Below are 18,835 nucleotides of genomic sequence, written 5' to 3' on the forward strand. Positions count from 1 at the left end.
AAATTACTCCTCTATCACTCCTCTATCACTACTCTATCACTACTCTATCACTATATCACTACTCTATCACTACTCTATCACTACTCTATCACTACTCTATCACTACACTATCAAATCAAATCAAGTTTATTTTAAATAGCCCTTCGTACATCAGCTAATATCTCGAAGTGCTGTACAGAAACCCAGCCTAAAACCCCAAACAGCAAGCAATGCAGGTGTAGAAGCACGGTGGCTAGGAAAAACTCCCTAGAAAGGCAGGAACCTAGGAAGAAACCTAGAGAGGAACCAGGCTATGAGGGGTGGCTAGTCCTCTTCTGGCTGTGCCGGGTGGAGATTATAACAGAACATGGCCAAGATGTTCAAATGTTCATAAATGACCAGCATGGTCAAATAATAATCAGGAGTAAATGTCAGTTGGCTTTTCATAGCCGATCATTAAGAGTATCTCTACCGCTCCTGCGGTCTCTAGACAGTTGAAAACAGCAGGTCTGGGACAGGTAGCACGTCCGGTGGACAGGTCAGGGTTCCATAGCCGCAGGCAGAACAGTTGAAACTGGACCAGCAGCAAGACCAGGTGGACTGGGGACAGCAAGGAGTCATCATGCCTGGTAGTCCTGACGCATGGTCCTAGGGCTCAGGTCCTCCGAGAGAGAGAAAGAAAGAGAGAAGGAGAGAATTAGAGAGAGCATACTTAAATTCACACAGGACACAGGATAAGACAGGAGAAGTACTCCAGATATAACCAACTGACCCCAGCCCCCCGACACATAACTAATGCAGCGTAAATGCTGGAGGCTGAGACAGGAGGGGTCAGGAGACACTGTGGCCCCATCCGATGATACCCCCGGACAGGGCCAAACAGGAAGGATATAACCCCACCCACTTTGCCAAAGCACAGCCCCCGTACCACTAGAGGGATATCTTCAACCACCAACTTACAATCCTGAGACAAGGCCGAGTATAGCCACCAAAGATCTCCACCACAGCACAAACCAAGGGGGGGCGCCAACCCAGACAGAAAGATCACGTCAGTAACTCAACCCACTCAAGTGACGCACCCCTCCTAGGGACGGCATGAAAGAGCACCAGTAAGCCAGTGACTCAGCCCCTGAATAGGGTTAGAGGCAGAGAATCCCAGTGGAGAGAGAGGAACCGGCCAGGCAGAGACAGCAAGGGCGGTTCGTTGCTCCAGAGCCTTTACGTTCACCTTCACACTCCTGGGCCAGACTACACTCAATCATATGACCTATTGAAGAGATAAGTCTTCAGTAAAGACTTAAAGGTTGAGACCGAGTCTGCGTCTCTCACATGGGTAGGCAGACCATTCCATAAAAATGGAGATCTATAGGAGGGGTGATAAGTTATAGCTGGTTGACAGTCCCAGCCCTGTGTAATGGTGAGGGGAGATCAGTTATAGCTGGCTGCCCTGTGTAATGGTGAGATCAGTTATAGCTGGTTGTCCTGTGTAATGGTGAGGGGAGATCAGTTATAGCTGGTTTCCTGTGTAATGGTGAGGGGAGATCAGTTATAGCTGGTTGTCCTGTGTAATGGTGAGGGGAGATCAGTTATAGCTGGTTTCTGTTAATGGTGAGGGGAGATCAGTATAGTGGTTTCCTGTGAATGGTGAGGGGAGATCAGTTATAGCTGGTTGCCTGTGTAATGGTGAGGGGAGATCAGTTATAGCTGGTTGCCCTGTGTAATGGTGAGGGGAGATCAGTTATAGCTGGGTGTCCTGTTAATGGTGAGGGAGATCAGTTATAGCTGGTTTCCTGTAATGGTGAGGGGAGATCAGTTATAGCTGGTTGCCTGTGTAATGGTGGGGGGAGTCAGTTATAGCTGGTTGCCCTGTGTAATGGTGAGGGGAGATCAGTTATAGCTGGTTGCCCTGTGTAATGGTGAGGGGAGATCAGTATAGCTGGTTGACAGTCCCGCCCTGTGTAATGGTGAGGGGAGATCAGTTATAGCTGGCTGCCCTGTGTAATGGTGAGGGGAGATCAGTTATGCGTTGTCCTGTGTAATGGTGTGGGGAGATCAGTTATAGCTTATGCCCTGTGTAATGGTGAGGGGAGATCAGTTTAGCTGGCTGCCCTGTGTAATGGTGAGATCAGTTATAGTGGTTGTCCTGTGTAATGGTGAGGGGAGATCATTATAGCTGGTTGCCCTGGTTAATGGTGAGGGGAGATCAGTTATAGGGTTCCCTGTGTAATGGTGGGGGAGATAGTTATAGCTGGTTGCCCTGTGTAATGGTGAGGGGGAGATCAGTTATAGCTGGTTGCCTGTGTAATGGTGAGGGGAGATCAGTTATAGCTGGGTTGTCCTGTGTAATGGTGAGGGGAGATCAGTTATAGCTGGTTGTCCTGTGTAATGGTGAGGGGAGATCAGTTATAGCTGGTTGTCCTGTGTAATGGTGAGGGGAGATCAGTTATAGCTGGTTGCCCTGTGTAATGGTGAGGGAGATCAGTTATAGCTGGTGCCCTGTGTAATGGTGAGGGGGGATCAGTTATAGCTGGTTGTCCTGTGTAATGGTGAGGGGAGATCAGTTATAGCCTGTTGTCCTGTGTAATGGTGAGGGGAGATCAGTTATAGCTGGTTGTCCTGTGTAATGGTGAGGGGAGATCAGTTATAGCTGGTTGCCCTGTATAATGGTGAGAGGAGATCAGTTATAGCTGGTTGTCCTGTGTAATGGTGAGGGGAGATCAGTTATAGCTGGTTGTCCTGTGTAATGGTGAGGGGAGATCAGTTATAGCTGGTTGTCCTGTGTAATGGTGAGGGGAGATCAGTTATAGCTGGTTGTCCTGTGTAATGGGGAGGGGAGATCAGTTATAGCTGGTTGCCCTGGTAATGGTGAGGGGAGATCAGTTATAGCTGGTTGCCCTGTGTAATGGTGAGGGGAGATCAGTTATAGCTGGTTGTCCTGTGTAATGGTGAGGGGAGATCAGTTTAGCTGGTTGTCCTGTGTAATGGTGAGGGGAGATCAGTTATAGCTGGTTGTCCTGTGTAATGGTGAGGGGAGATCAGTTATAGCTGGTTGCCCTGTTAATGGTGAGGAGATCAGTTATAGCTGGTTGTCCTGTGTAATGGTGAGGGGAGATCAGTTATAGCTGGTTGTCCTGTGTAATGGTGAGGGAGATCAGTTATAGCTGGATGTCCTGTGTAATGGTGAGGGGAGATCAGTTATAGCTGGTTGCCCTGTTTAATGGTGAGGGGAGATCAGTTATAGCTGGTGTCTGTGTAATGGTGAGGGGAGATCAGTTATAGCTGGTTGCCCTGTATAATGGGAGAGGAGATCAGTTATAGCTGGTTGTCCTGTGTAATGGTGGTGGGGGATCAGTTATAGCTGGTTGTCCTGTGTAATGGTGAGGGGAGATCAGTTTAGCTGGTTGTCCTGTGTAATGGTGAGGGGAGATCAGTTATAGCTGGTTGTCCTGTGTAATGGTGAGGGGGGGATCAGTTATAGCTGGTTTCCTGTTAATGGTGAGGGAGATCATTATAGCTGGTTGCCTGTGTAATGGTGAGGGGAGATCAGTTATAGCTGGTTCCTGTGTAATGGTGAGGGGAGATCAGTTATAGCTGGTTGCCTGTGTAATGGTGAGGGGAGATCAGTTATAGCTGGTTGACAGTCCAGCCTGTGTAATGGTGAGGGAGATCAGTTATAGCTGGCTCCTGTGTAATGGTGATGGGAGTCAGTTATAGCTGGTTGTCCTGTTTAATGGTGTGGGAGGATCAGTTATAGCTGGATGCCCTGTGTAATGGTGAGGGGAGATCAGTTTTAGCTGGCTGCTGTGTAATGGTGAGATCAGTTATAGTGGTTGTCCTGTGTAATGGTGAGGGGAGATCAGTTATAGCTGGTTGTCCTGTGTAATGGTGAGGGGAGATCAGTTATAGTGTTGTCTGTGTAATGGTGAGGGGAGATCAGTATAGCGGGTGTGTTGTCCTGTGTAATGGTGAGGGGAGATCAGTTATAGCTGGTTGTCCTGTGTAATGGTGAGGGGAGATCAGTTATAGCTGGTGTCCTGTATAATGGTGAGGGGAGACCAGTTATAGCTGGTTGACGTCCCAGCCCTGTGTAATGGTGAGGGGAGATCAGTTATAGCTGGTTGTCCTGTGTAATGGTGAGGGGAGATCAGTTATAGCTGGATGTCCTGTGTAATGGTGAGGGGAGATCAGTTATAGCTGGTTGCCCATGTGTAATGGTGAGGGGAGATCAGTTATAGCTGGTTGCCCTGTGTAATGGTGAGGGGAGATCAGTTATAGCTGGTTGCCCTGTGTAATGGTGAGGGGAGATCAGTTATAGCTGGCTGCCCTGTGTAATGGTGAGGGGAGATCAGTTATAGCTGGTTGTCCTGTGTAATGGTGTGGGGAGATCAGTTATAGCTGGATGCCCTGTGTAATGGTGAGGGGAGATCAGTTTTAGCTGGCTGCCCTGTGTAATTGGGAGATCAGTTATAGCTGGTTGTCCTGTGTAATGGTGAGGGGAGATCAGTTATAGCTGGTTGCCCTGTGTTGGGAGGGGAGTCAGTTATAGCTGGTTGCCCTGTGTAATGGTGAGGGGGAGATCAGTTATAGCTGGTTGTCCCTGTGTAATGGTGAGGGGAGATCAGTTATAGCTGGTTGTCCTGTGTAATGGTGAGGGGAGATCAGTTATAGCTTGGTTGTCCTGTGTAATGGTGAGGGGAGATCAGTTATAGCTGGTTGTCCTGTGTAATGGTGAGGGGAGATCAGTTATAGCTGGTTGACAGTCCAGCCCTGTGTAATGGTGAGGGGAGATCAGTTTAAGCTGGCTGCCCTGTGTAATGGTGATGGGAGATCAGTTTATAGCTGGTTTGTCCTGTGTAATGGTGTGGGAGATCAGTTATAGCTGGATGCCCTGTGTAATGGTGAGGGGAGATCAGTTTTAGCTGGCTGCCCTGTGTAATGGTGAGATCAGTTATAGCTGGTTGTCCTGTGTAATGGTGAGGGGAGATCAGTTATAGCTGGTTGTCCTGTGTAATGGTGAGGGGAGATCAGTTATAGCTGGTTGTCCTGTGTAATGGTGAGGGGAGATCAGTTATAGCTGGTTGTCCTGTGTAATGGTGAGGGGAGATCAGTTATAGCTGGTTGTCCTGTGTAATGGTGAGGGGAGATCAGTTATAGCTGGTTGTCCTGTATAATGGTGAGGGGAGACCAGTTATAGCTGGTTGACAGTCCCAGCCCTGTGTAATGGTGAGGGGAGATCAGTTATAGCTGGTTGTCCTGTGTAATGGTGAGGGGAGATCAGTTATAGCTGGATGTCCTGTGTAATGGTGAGGGGAGATCAGTTATAGCTGGTTGCCCTGTGTAATGGTGAGGGGAGATCAGTTATAGCTGGTTGCCCTGTGTAATGGTGAGGGGAGATCAGTTATAGCTGGTTGCCCTGTGTAATGGTGAGGGGAGATCAGTTATAGCTGGCTGCCCTGTGTAATGGTGAGGGGAGATCAGTTATAGCTGGTTGTCCTGTGTAATGGTGTGAGGAGATCAGTTATAGCTGGATGCCCTGTGTAATGGTGAGGGGAGATCAGTTTTAGCTGGCTGCCCTGTGTAATGGTGAGATCAGTTATAGCTGGTTGTCCTGTGTAATGGTGAGGGGAGATCAGTTATAGCTGGTTGCCCTGTGTAATGGTGAGGGGAGATCAGTTATAGCTGGTTGCCCTGTGTAATGGTGAGGGGAGATCAGTTATAGCTGGTTGTCCTGTGTAATGGTGAGGGGAGATCAGTTATAGCTGGTTGTCCTGTGTAATGGTGAGGGGAGATCAGTTATAGCTGGTTGTCCTGTGTAATGGTGAGGGGAGATCAGTTATAGCTGGTTGTCCTGTGTAATGGTGAGGGGAGATCAGTTATAGCTGGTTGACAGTCCCAGCCCTGTGTAATGGTGAGGGGAGATCAGTTATAGCTGGTTGTCCTGTGTAATGGTGAGGGGAGATCAGTTATAGCTGGTTGTCCTGTGTAATGGTGAGGGGAGATCAGTTATAGCTGGTTGTCCTGTGTAATGGTGAGGGGAGACCAATTATAGCTGGTTGTCCTGTGTAATGGTGAGGGGAGATCAGTTATAGCTGGATGTCCTGTGTAATGGTGAGGGGAGATCAGTTATAGCTGGTTGTCCTGTGTAATGGTGAGGGGAGATCAGTTATAGCTGGTTGTCCTGTGTAATGGTGAGGGGAGATCAGTTATAGCTGGTTGCCCTGTGTAATGGTGAGGGGAGATCAGTTATATCTGGTTGACAGTCCCAGCCCTGTGTAATGGTGAATGTATTAAAATCGGCCTCCTGGATACAATCCTAATGATGACTGCGCTTCCTCCTATTAGCAGACGTGTGTTTGGAAACACCCACACGCACGTGCACGTGCACGAACACACACGAATAGAGTCAAGCGATGACTTGGGAAAGCAGTTTAATAGGCTACCGAGTAATGTTATTTTTATTTATTTAATTTAACTTTTATTTAACCAGGAAGGGCTCATTGAGATTTGAAATCCCTTTTTCAAGAGCGTCCTGGCCAAGATAGGCAGCACCAAGTCATTACACAAATTACAGACAGACAACATGATAAACCTCAGGTAATCTAGTAAAAAAAAAACATAGAATTCACAAAAGTAAAATAAAATCATAACACAACAAATTAAAAACATTGACAGGTCAGGGAATCAGCCTCAAAAACCTTCATCAATTATTTAAAACACAAATCGGGACAAGTTCTTCCAGCTTAAAATAATTTTGTAAGGCGTTCCAAGCCGATGGCACAGAGTACATAAAAGCCCTTTTACCAAATTCAGTTCGGACATTTGGAACAATTAGCAGGATAAAGTCCTGCGAACGAAGAGAGTACCCACCACATTTCTGAACAATAAAAATGCCCAAATAAAATGGTAGTAAACCCAAAATGGCTTTGTAAATATAAGAATATCAGTGACAGAGCCTCGGATTGACTAGAGAAGGCCAGCCAACCCTGGTATATAAAGTGCAGTGGTGCGTAAGGGTTTTGCAGTTTAAAATAAATCTCAACGCTCCATGGTAAAGAGTGTCAATTGATCTCAAACACTGAGCGGAAGCATTCATATATAAAATATCCCCATAGTCTAGTAAAGGCATAAATGTAGCAGATACTAGCCTCCTTCTGGCTTCAAAAGAAAAACAGGCCTTTTTCCTAAAATTAAATCCCAACTTCAGCTTCAATTTCTTGTTGTTGTAAGTTGTTGAATATGCAATTCAAAAGAGAGGCCGTTATCAATTAAAATTCCAGGATATTTATATGAGGTTACAGTCTCAATCTCCTTGCCCTGACAGGTAGTAATAGGTGAAAGGTTCTGAGGTCTATTTCTTGCTTTAGAAAACACCATTAGTTTAGTTGTCAGTATTGGGGATAAGCTTCAATTGAACTGTATAAAAAAAGCAGTTTGCAAGTTCTGGAAATCTTTTGTGAGAGACGAGGCACAACAATAAATAACAATATCATCAGCATGCGAGTGAAGTTGCACATTTTGCACAGTTTTGTCAAAATTATTTATTTATGTAGTGAATAAGAGGGGACCAGGAACAGAGCCTTGGGGCACACCATTACAGACAGACAATTTAACAGACATGAGCCCATCAAATTGAGTGCACTGAGTTCTATCACACAGATAGTTAGCAAACCATGCAATTGCATGCTCTGAAATACGTACGGTCTCTGCCTCAGTATAGCACGATCAACTGTATCAAAAGCCTTAGAGAGATCAATAAAAAGTGAGACACAGTGTTGTTTTTTGTCAAGGGCTTCAGTGATATCATTTAAAACCTTCACGGCTGCTGTAATTGTGCTATGCTTCTTCCTGAAGCCCGTTTGGTACATTGATAAAATAGAGTTAGTATATAAAAACTCTTTTAGCTGTTCACTCACAAGGGTTTCTAGTATTTTCGCCAGGGGTGACAGCTTTGAGATTGTCCGATAATTATTTAAAAGAGTTGGATCTCCTCCTTTAAAAAGTGGTAGGACAAATGCTGATTTCCAGATCTTTGGAATTTCATTACAGTCCAGGGTTAAATTTAACATATTTTTGACATGGTTATGACCATCCTATAACGTCTTATGACGCTACTGTAGGTGTCAAGTAAAGTGTTACCGTTTTCTCTCTCTGTGTCCCAAATGGCATCCTATCTATAGTATAGGGCCCTACGGACTCGTCATAATGTGTGCACCACGTAGGGAATAGGGTGCTATTAGGGATGTGACCTAGAGCACCATGTAGGTGATAGGGTGCTATTTGGGATGTGGCCTAGAGCACCACGTAGGGAATAGGGTGCTATTTGGGATGTGGCCTAGAGCACCACGTAGGTGATAGGGTGCTATTTGGGATGTGGCCTAGAGCACCACGTAGGGAATAGGGTGCTATTTGGGATGTGGCCTAGAGCACCACGTAGGGAATAGGGTGCTATTTGGGATGTGGCCTAGAGCACCACGTAGGTGATAGGGTGCTATTTGGGATGTGGCCTAGAGCACCACGTAGGGGATAGGGTGCTATTTGGGATGTGGCCTAGAGCACCACGTAGGTGATAGGGTGCTATTTGGGATGTGGCCTAGAGCACCACGTAGGGAATAGGGTGCTATTTGGGATGTGGCCTAGAGCACCACGTAGGGAATAGGGTGCTATTAGGGATGTGGCCTAGAGCACCATGTAGGGAATAGGGTGCTATTTGGGATGTGGCCTAGATCACCACGTAGGTGATAGGGTGCTATTTGGGATGTGGCCTAGAGCACCACGTAGGTGATAGGGTGCTATTTGGGATGTGGCCTAGAGCACCACGTAGGTGATAGGGTGCTATTTGGGATGTGGCCTAGAGCACCACGTAGGGAATAGGGTGCTATTTGGGATGTGACCTAGAGCACCACGTAGGGAATAGGGTGCTATTTGGGATGTGGCCTAGAGCACCACGTAGGGAATAGGGTGCTATTTGGGATGTGGCCTAGAGCACCACGTAGGGAATAGGGTGCTATTTGGGATGTGGCCTAGAGCACCACGTAGGGAATAGGGTGCTATTTGGGATGTGGCCTAGAGCACCACGTAGGGAATAGGGTGCTATTTGGGATGTGACCTAGAGCACCACGTAGGGAATAGGGTGCTATTTGGGATGTGGCCTAGAGCACCACGTAGGGAATAGGGTGCTATTTGGGATGTGGCCTAGAGCACCACGTAGGGAATAGGGTGCTATTTGGGATGTGGCCTAGAGCACCACGTAGGGAATAGGGTGCTATTTGGGATGTGGCCTAGAGCACCACGTAGGGAATAGGGTGCTATTTGGGATGTGACCTAGAGCACCACGTAGGGAATAGGGTGCTATTTGGGATGTGGCCTAGAGCACCACGTAGGGAATAGGGTGCTATTTGGGATGTGGCCTAGAGCACCACGTAGGTGATAGGGTGCTATTTGGGATGTGTCCTAGAGCACCACGTAGGGAATAGGGTGCTATTTGGGATGTGGCCTAGAGCACCACGTAGGTGATAGGGTGCTATTTGGGATGTGGCCTAGAGCACCACGTAGGGAATAGGGTGCTATTTGGGATGTGGCCTAGAGCACCACGTAGGTGATAGGGTGCTATTTGGGATGTGGCCTAGAGCACCACGTAGGGAATAGGGTGCTATTTGGGATGTGGCCTAGAGCACCACGTAGGTGATAGGGTGCTATTTGGGATGTGGCCTAGAGCACCACGTAGGGAATAGGGTTCTATTTGGGATGTGGCCTAGAGCACCACGTAGGTGATAGGGTGCTATTAGGGATGTGGCCTAGAGCACCACGTAGGGGATAAGGTGCTATTTGGGATGTGACCTAGAGCACCACGTAGGGAATAGGGTGCTATTTGGGATGTGGCCTAGAGCACCACGTAGGGAATAGGGTGCTATTTGGGATGTGGCCTAGAGCACCACGTAGGGAATAGGGTGCTATTTGGGATGTGGCCTAGAGCACCACGTAGGTGATAGGGTGCTATTAGGGATGTGGCCTAGAGCACCACGTAGGTGATAGGGTGCTATTAGGGATGTGGCCTAGAGCACCACATAGGGAATAGGGTGCTATTTGGGATGTGGCCTAGAGCACCACGTAGGTGATAGGGTGCTATTTGGGATGTGGCCTAGAGCACCACGTAGGGAATAGGGTGCTATTTGGGATGTGGCCTAGAGCACCACGTAGGTGATAGGGTGCTATTAGGGATGTGGCCTAGAGCACCACGTAGGGAATAGGGTGCTATTTGGGATGTGGCCTAGAGCACCACGTAGGGAATAGGGTGCTATTTGGGATGTGGCCTAGAGCACCACGTAGGGAATAGGGTGCTATTTGGGATGTGGCCTAGAGCACCACGTAGGGAATAGGGTGCTATTTGGGATGTGGCCTAGAGCACCACGTAGGGAATAGGGTGCTATTTGGGATGTGGCCTAGATCACCACGTAGGGAATAGGGTGCTATTTGGGATGTGGCCTAGAGCACTACGTAGGGAATAGGGTGCTATTTGGGATGTGGCCTAGAGCACCACGTAGGGAATAGGGTGCTATTTGGGATGTGGCCTAGAGCACCACGTAGGGAATAGGGTGCTATTTGGGATGTGGCCTAGAGCACCACGTAGGGAATAGGGTGCTATTTGGGATGTGGCCTAGAGCACCACGTAGGTGATAGGGTGCTATTTGGGATGTGACCTAGAGTACCACGTAGGGAATAGGGTGCTATTTGGGATGTGGCCTAGAGCACCACGTAGGTGATAGGGTGCTATTTGGGATGTGGCCTAGAGCACCACGTAGGTGATAGGGTGCTATTTGGGATGTGGCCTAGAGCACCACGTAGGTGATAGGGTGCTATTAGGGATTTGGCCTAGAGCACCACGTAGGGAATAGGGTGCTATTTGGGATGTGGCCTAGAGCACCACGTAGGGAATAGGGTGCTATTTGGGATGTGGCCTAGAGCACCACGTAGGGAATAGGGTGCTATTTGGGATGTGGCCTAGAGCACCACGTAGGGAATAGGGTGCTATTTGGGATGTGGCCTAGAGCACCACGTAGGGAATAGGGTGCTATTTGGGATGTGGCCTAGAGCACCACGTAGGGAATAGGGTGCTATTTGGGATGTGGCCTAGAGCACCACGTAGGGAATAGGGTGCTATTTGGGATGTGGCCTAGAGCACCACGTAGGGAATAGGGTGCTATTTGGGATGTGGCCTAGAGCACCACGTAGGTGATAGGGTGCTATTTGGGATGTGGCCTAGAGCACCACGTAGGGAATAGGGTGCTTTTTGGGATGTGGCCTAGAGCACCACGTAGGTGATAGGGTGCTATTTGGGATGTGGCCTAGAGCACCACGTAGGTGATAGGGTGCTATTTGGGATGTGGCCTAGAGCACCACGTAGGGAATAGGGTGCTATTTGGGATGTGGCCTAGAGCACCACGTAGGTGATAGGGTGCTATTAGGGATGTGACCTAGAGCACCACGTAGGTGATAGGGTGCTATTAGGGATGTGGTCTAGAGCACCACGTAGGGAATAGGGTGCTATTTGGGATGTGGCCTAGAGCACCACGTAGGGAATAGGGTGCTATTTGGGATGTGGCCTAGAGCACCACGTAGGGAATAGGGTGCTATTTGGGATGTGGCCTAGAGCACCACGTAGGGAATAGGGTGCTATTTGGGATGTGGCCTAGAGCACCACGTAGGGAATAGGGTGCTATTTGGGATGTGGCCTAGAGCACCACGTAGGGAATAGGGTGCTATTAGGGATGTGGCCTAGAGCACCATGTAGAGAATAGGGTGTTATTTGGGATGTGGCCTAGAGCACCACGTAGGTGATAGGGTGCTATTTGGGATGTGACCTAGAGCACCACGTAGGGAATAGGGTGCTATTTGGGATGTGGCCTAGCGCACCACGTAGGTGATAGGGTGCTATTTGGGATGTGACCTAGAGCACCATGTAGGGAATAGGGTGCTATTTGGGATGTGGCCTAGAGCACCACGTAGGTGATAGGGTGCTATTTGGGATGTGGCCTAGAGCACCACGTAGGGAATAGGGTGCTATTTGGGATGTGGCCTAGAGCACCACGTAGGGAATAGGGTGCTATTTGGGATGTGGCCTAGAGCACCACGTAGGTGATAGGGTGCTATTTGGGATGTGGCCTAGAGCACCACGTAGGGAATAGGGTGCTATTTGGGATGTGGCCTAGAGCACCACGTAGGGAATAGGGTGCTATTTGGGATGTGGCCTAGAGCACCACGTAGGGAATAGGGTGCTATTTGGGATGTGGCCTAGAGCACCACGTAGGGAATAGGGTGCTATTTGGGATGTGGCCTAGAGCACCACGTAGGGAATAGGGTGCTATTTGGGATGTGACCTAGAGCACCACGTAGGGAATAGGGTGCTATTTGGGATGTGGCCTAGAGCACCACGTAGGGAATAGGGTGCTATTAGGGATGTGGCCTAGAGCACCACGTAGGTGATAGGGTGCTATTTGGGATGTGGCCTAGAGCACCACGTAGGTGATAGGGTGCTATTTGGGATGTGGCCTAGAGCACCACGTAGGGAATAGGGTGCTATTTGGGATGTGGCATAGAGCACCACGTAGGGAATAGGGTGCTATTAGGGATGTGGCCTAGAGCACCACGTAGGTGATAGGGTGCTATTAGGGATGTGGCCTAGAGCACCACGTAGGGAATAGGGTGCTATTTGGGATGTGGCCTAGAGCACCACGTAGGGAATAGGGTGCTATTTGGGATGTGGCCTAGAGCACCACGTAGGGAATAGGGTGCTATTTGGGATGTGACCTAGAGCACCACGTAGGTGATAGGGTGCTATTTGGGATGTGGCCTAGAGCACCACGTAGGGAATAGGGTGCTATTTGGGATGTGGCCTAGAGCACCACGTAGGGAATAGGGTGCTATTTGGGATGTGGCCTAGAGCACCACGTAGGGAATAGGGTGCTATTTGGGATGTGGCCTAGAGCACCACGTAGGGAATAGGGTGCTATTTGGGATGTGACCTAGAGCACCACGTAGGTGATAGGGTGCTATTTGGGATGTGGCCTAGAGCACCACGTAGGGAATAGGGTGCTATTTGGGATGTGACCTAGAGCACCACGTAGGTTATAGGGTGCTATTTGGGATGTGACCTAGAGCACCACGTAGGTGATAGGGTGCTATTTGGGATGTGACCTAGAGCACCACGTAGGGAATAGGGTGCTATTTGGGATGTGGCCTAGAGCACCACGTAGGGAATAGGGTGCTATTTGGGATGTGGCCTAGAGCACCATGTAGGTGATAGGGTGCTATTTGGGATACCTAGAGCACCATGTAGGTGATAGGGTGCTATTTGGGATACACTCTAGAGCACCATGTAGGTGATAGGGTGCTATTTGGGATACCTAGAGCACCATGTAGGTGATAGGGTGCTATTTGGGATGTTACCTAGAGCACCACGTAGGGAATAGGGTGCTATTAGGGATGTGGCCTAGAGCACCACGTAGGGAATAGGGTGCTATTTGGGATGTGGCCTAGAGCACCACGTAGGGAATAGGGTGCTATTTGGGATGTGGCCTAGAGCACCACGTAGGGAATAGGGTGCTATTTGGGATGTGGCCTAGAGCACCACGTAGGGAATAGGGTGCTATTTGGGATGTGGCCTAGAGCACCACGTAGGTGATAGGGTGCTATTAGGGATGTGGCCTAGAGCACCACGTAGGTGATAGGGTGCTATTAGGGATGTGGCCTAGAGCACCACGTAGGGAATAGGGTGCTATTTGGGATGTGGCCTAGAGCACCACGTAGGTGATAGGGTGCTATTTGGGATGTGGCCTAGAGCACCACGTAGGGAATAGGGTGCTATTTGGGATGTGGCCTAGAGCACCACGTAGGTGATAGGGTGCTATTAGGGATGTGGCCTAGAGCACCACGTAGGGAATAGGGTGCTATTTGGGATGTGGCCTAGAGCACCACGTAGGGAATAGGGTGCTATTTGGGATGTGGCCTAGAGCACCACGTAGGGAATAGGGTGCTATTTGGGATGTGGCCTAGAGCACCACGTAGGGAATAGGGTGCTATTTGGGATGTGGCCTAGAGCACCACGTAGGGAATAGGGTGCTATTTGGGATGTGGCCTAGAGCACCACGTAGGGAATAGGGTGCTATTTGGGATGTGGCCTAGAGCACCACGTAGGTGATAGGGTGCTATTTGGGATGTGACCTAGAGTACCACGTAGGGAATAGGGTGCTATTTGGGATGTGGCCTAGAGCACCACGTAGGTGATAGGGTGCTATTTGGGATGTGGCCTAGAGCACCACGTAGGTGATAGGGTGCTATTTGGGATGTGGCCTAGAGCACCACGTAGGGAATAGGGTGCTATTTGGGATGTGGCCTAGAGCACCACGTAGGGAATAGGGTGCTATTTGGGATGTGGCCTAGAGCACCACGTAGGGAATAGGGTGCTATTTGGGATGTGGCCTAGAGCACCACGTAGGGAATAGGGTGCTATTTGGGATGTGGCCTAGAGCACCACGTAGGTGATAGGGTGCTATTAGGGATGTGACCTAGAGCACCACGTAGGTGATAGGGTGCTATTAGGGATGTGGCCTAGAGCACCACGTAGGGAATAGGGTGCTATTTGGGATGTGGCCTAGAGCACCACGTAGGGAATAGGGTGCTATTTGGGATGTGGCCTAGAGCACCACGTAGGGAATAGGGTGCTATTTGGGATGTGGCCTAGAGCACCACGTAGGGAATAGGGTGCTATTTGGGATGTGGCCTAGAGCACCACGTAGGGAATAGGGTGCTATTTGGGATGTGGCCTAGAGCACCACGTAGGGAATAGGGTGCTATTAGGGATGTGGCCTAGAGCACCACGTAGAGAATAGGGTGCTATTTGGGATGTGGCCTAGAGCACCACGTAGGTGATAGGGTGCTATTTGGGATGTGACCTAGAGCACCACGTAGGGAATAGGGTGCTATTTGGGATGTGGCCTAGCGCACCACGTAGGTGATAGGGTGCTATTTGGGATGTGACCTAGAGCACCACGTAGGGAATAGGGTGCTATTTGGGATGTGGCCTAGAGCACCACGTAGGTGATAGGGTGCTATTAGGGATGTGGCCTAGAGCACCACGTAGGGAATAGGGTGCTATTTGGGATGTGGCCTAGAGCACCACGTAGGGAATAGGGTGCTATTTGGGATGTGGCCTAGAGCACCACGTAGGTGATAGGGTGCTATTTGGGATGTGGCCTAGAGCACCACGTAGGGAATAGGGTGCTATTTGGGATGTGGCCTAAAGCACCACGTAGGGAATAGGGTGCTATTTGGGATGTGGCCTAGAGCACCACGTAGGGAATAGGGTGCTATTTGGGATGTGGCCTAGAGCACCACGTAGGGAATAGGGTGCTATTTGGGATGTGGCCTAGAGCACCACGTAGGGAATAGGGTGCTATTTGGGATATGGCCTAGAGCACCACGTAGGTGATAGGGTGCTATTTGGGATGTGGCCTAGAGCACCACGTAGGGAATAGGGTGCTATTTGGGATGTGGCCTAGAGCACCACGTAGGGAATAGGGTGCTATTTGGGATGTGGCCTAGAGCACCACGTAGGGAATAGGGTGCTATTTTGGATGTGGCCTAGAGCACCACGTAGGGAATAGGGTGCTATTTGGGATGTGGCCTAGAGCACCACGTAGGTGATAGGGTGCTATTAGGGATGTGGCCTAGAGCACCACGTAGGGAATAGGGTGCTATTTGGGATGTGGCCTAGAGCACCACGTAGGTGATAGGGTGCTATTTGGGATGTGGCCTAGAGCACCACGTAGGTGATAGGGTGCTATTTGGGATGTGGCCTAGAGCACCACGTAGGTGATAGGGTGCTATTAGGGATGTGGCCTAGAGCACCACGTAGGGAATAGGGTGCTATTTGGGATGTGGCCTAGAGCACCACGTAGGGAATAGGGTGCTATTTGGGATGTGGCCTAGAGCACCACGTAGGTGATAGGGTGCTATTTGGGATGTGGCCTAGAGCACCACGTAGGGAATAGGGTGCTATTTGGGATGTGGCCTAGAGCACCACGTAGGTGATAGGGTGCTATTAGGGATGTGGCCTAGAGCACCACGTAGGGAATAGGGTGCTATTTGGGATGTGGCCTAGAGCACCATGTAGGGAATAGGGTGCTATTTGGGATGTGGCCTAGAGCACCACGTAGGGAATAGGGTGCTATTTGGGATGTGGCCTAGAGCACCACGTAGGGAATAGGGTGCTATTTGGGATGTGGCCTAGAGCACCACGTAGGTGATAGGGTGCTATTTGGGATGTGGCCTAGAGCACCACGTAGGGAATAGGGTGCTATTTGGGATGTGGCCTAGAGCACCACGTAGGGAATAGGGTGCTATTTGGGATGTGGCCTAGAGCACCACGTAGGGAATAGGGTGCTATTTGGGATGTGGCCTAGAGCACCACGTAGGGAATAGGGTGCTATTTGGGATGTGGCCTAGAGCACCACGTAGGTGATAGGGTGCTATTAGGGATGTGGCCTAGAGCACCACGTAGGGAATAGGGTGCTATTTGGGATGTGGCCTAGAGCACCACGTAGGGAATAGGGTGCTATTTGGGATGTGGCCTAGAGCACCACGTAGGGAATAGGGTGCTATTTGGGATGTGGCCTAGAGCACCACGTAGGTGATAGGGTGCTATTTGGGATGTGGCCTAGAGCACCACGTAGGGAATAGGGTGCTATTTGGGATGTGGCCTAGAGCACCACGTAGGTGATAGGGTGCTATTTGGGATGTGGCCTAGAGCACCACGTAGGTGATAGGGTGCTATTTGGGATGTGACCTAGAGCACCACGTAGGGAATAGGGTGCTATTTGGGATGTGGCCTAGAGCACCACATAAGGAATAGGGTGCTATTTGGGATGTGGCCTAGAGCACCACGTAGGGAATAGGGTGCTATTTGGGATGTGGCCTAGAGCACCACGTAGGGAATAGGGTGCTATTAGTGATGTGGCCTAGAGCACCACGTAGGGAATAGGGTGCTATTTGGGATGTGGCCTAGAGCACCACGTAGGGAATAGGGTGCTATTTGGGATGTGGCCTAGAGCACCACGTAGGTGATAGGGTGCTATTTGGGATGTGGCCTAGAGCACCACGTAGGTGATAGGGTGCTATTAGGGATGTGGCCTAGAGCACCACGTAGGGAATAGGGTGCTATTTGGGATGTGACCTAGAGCACCATGTAGGGAATAGGGTGCTATTTGGGATGTGACCTCGAGCACCACGTAGGTGATAGGGTGCTATTTGGGATGTGGCCTAGAGCACCACGTAGGGAATAGGGTGCTATTTGGGATGTGACCTAGAGCACCACGTAGGTTATAGGGTGCTATTTGGGATGTGACCTAGAGCACCACGTAGGTTATAGGGTGCTATTTGGGATGTGACCTAGAGCACCACGTAGGTGATAGGGTGCTATTTGGGATGTGACCTAGAGCACCACGTAGGGAATAGGGTGCTATTTGGGATGTGGCCTAGAGCACCACGTAGGGAATAGGGTGCTATTTGGGATGTGGCCTAGAGCACCACGTAGGGAATAGGGTGCTATTTGGGATGTGGCCTAGAGCACCACGTAGGGAATAGGGTGCTATTTGGGATGTGACCTAGAGCACCACGTAGGTGATAGGGTGCTATTTGGGATGTGGCCTAGAGCACCACGTAGGGAATAGGGTGCTATTTGGGATGTGGCCTAGAGCACCACGTAGGTGATAGGGTGCTATTTGGGATGTGACCTAGAGTACCACGTAGGGAATAGGGTGCTATTTGGGATGTGACCTAGAGCACCACGTAGGGAATAGGGTGCTATTTGGGATGTGGCCTAGAGCACCACGTAGGGAATAGGGTGCTATTTGGGATGTGGCCTAGAGCACCATGTAGGTGATAGGGTGCTATTTGGGATGTTACCTAGAGCACCATGTAGGTGATAGGGTGCTATTTGGGATGTTACCTAGAGCACCATGTAGGTGATAGGGTGCTATTTGGGATGTGGCCTAGAGCACCATGTAGGTGATAGGGTGCTATTAGGGATGTGGCCTAGAGCACCACGTAGGGAATATGGTGCTATTTGGGATGTGGCCTAGAGCACCACGTAGGTGATAGGGTGCTATTTGGGATGTGGCCTAGAGCACCACGTAGGGAATAGGGTGCTATTTGGGATGTGGCCTAGAGCACCACGTAGGGAATAGGGTGCTATTTGGGATTCTGCTGTGTGTGTGTTCCCGTTTCTGTCACTGTGATTCTGACAGAGGTTCGATATTAAATAGGGACAACCCCTCAAAAACGCAATGCACGTCACAACGTTTATCCCTTCTGTCAGCTGACTTGGCTGCTTGGTCGCCTGTTTGGGGTTCTGTTTGGGGACTGATCTAAACGTTAATAAATCCTTTAATCTGAACAGAAAGCAGATCTTACCGTTGGGTAATTGAATTATGTTAAAACTGCTATTAGATAGAAGCTCTATCTATGGCCAAAGCATTCTGGATACAGCATTTAAACGCCTGTCTTCTACAATTAAGAGGATTACAAGGGGGAAAACACAAATGATGCACATTACAATTTATGAAATCTATTTGCTCATTTAATCAAGAGAGATATGGGGAGGAGAGAGTGAGAGGCAGAGAGAGTGAGAGGCAGAGAGAGAGAGAGAAAAAGAGGCAGAGAGAGAGAGAGAGGCAGAGAGAGAGAGAGAGGCAGAGAGAGAGAGAGAGAGAGGCAGAGAGAGAGAGAGAGAGGCAGAGAGAGAGAGAGAGGCAGAGAGAGGCAGAGAGAGAGAGAGTGTGAGAGGCAGAGAGAGAGAGAAAGG

The sequence above is a fragment of the Salvelinus namaycush genome, chromosome 17 (genome assembly GCF_016432855.1).
Source record: "Salvelinus namaycush isolate Seneca chromosome 17, SaNama_1.0, whole genome shotgun sequence".
NCBI classification, from domain to species: Eukaryota; Metazoa; Chordata; class Actinopteri; order Salmoniformes; family Salmonidae; genus Salvelinus; species Salvelinus namaycush.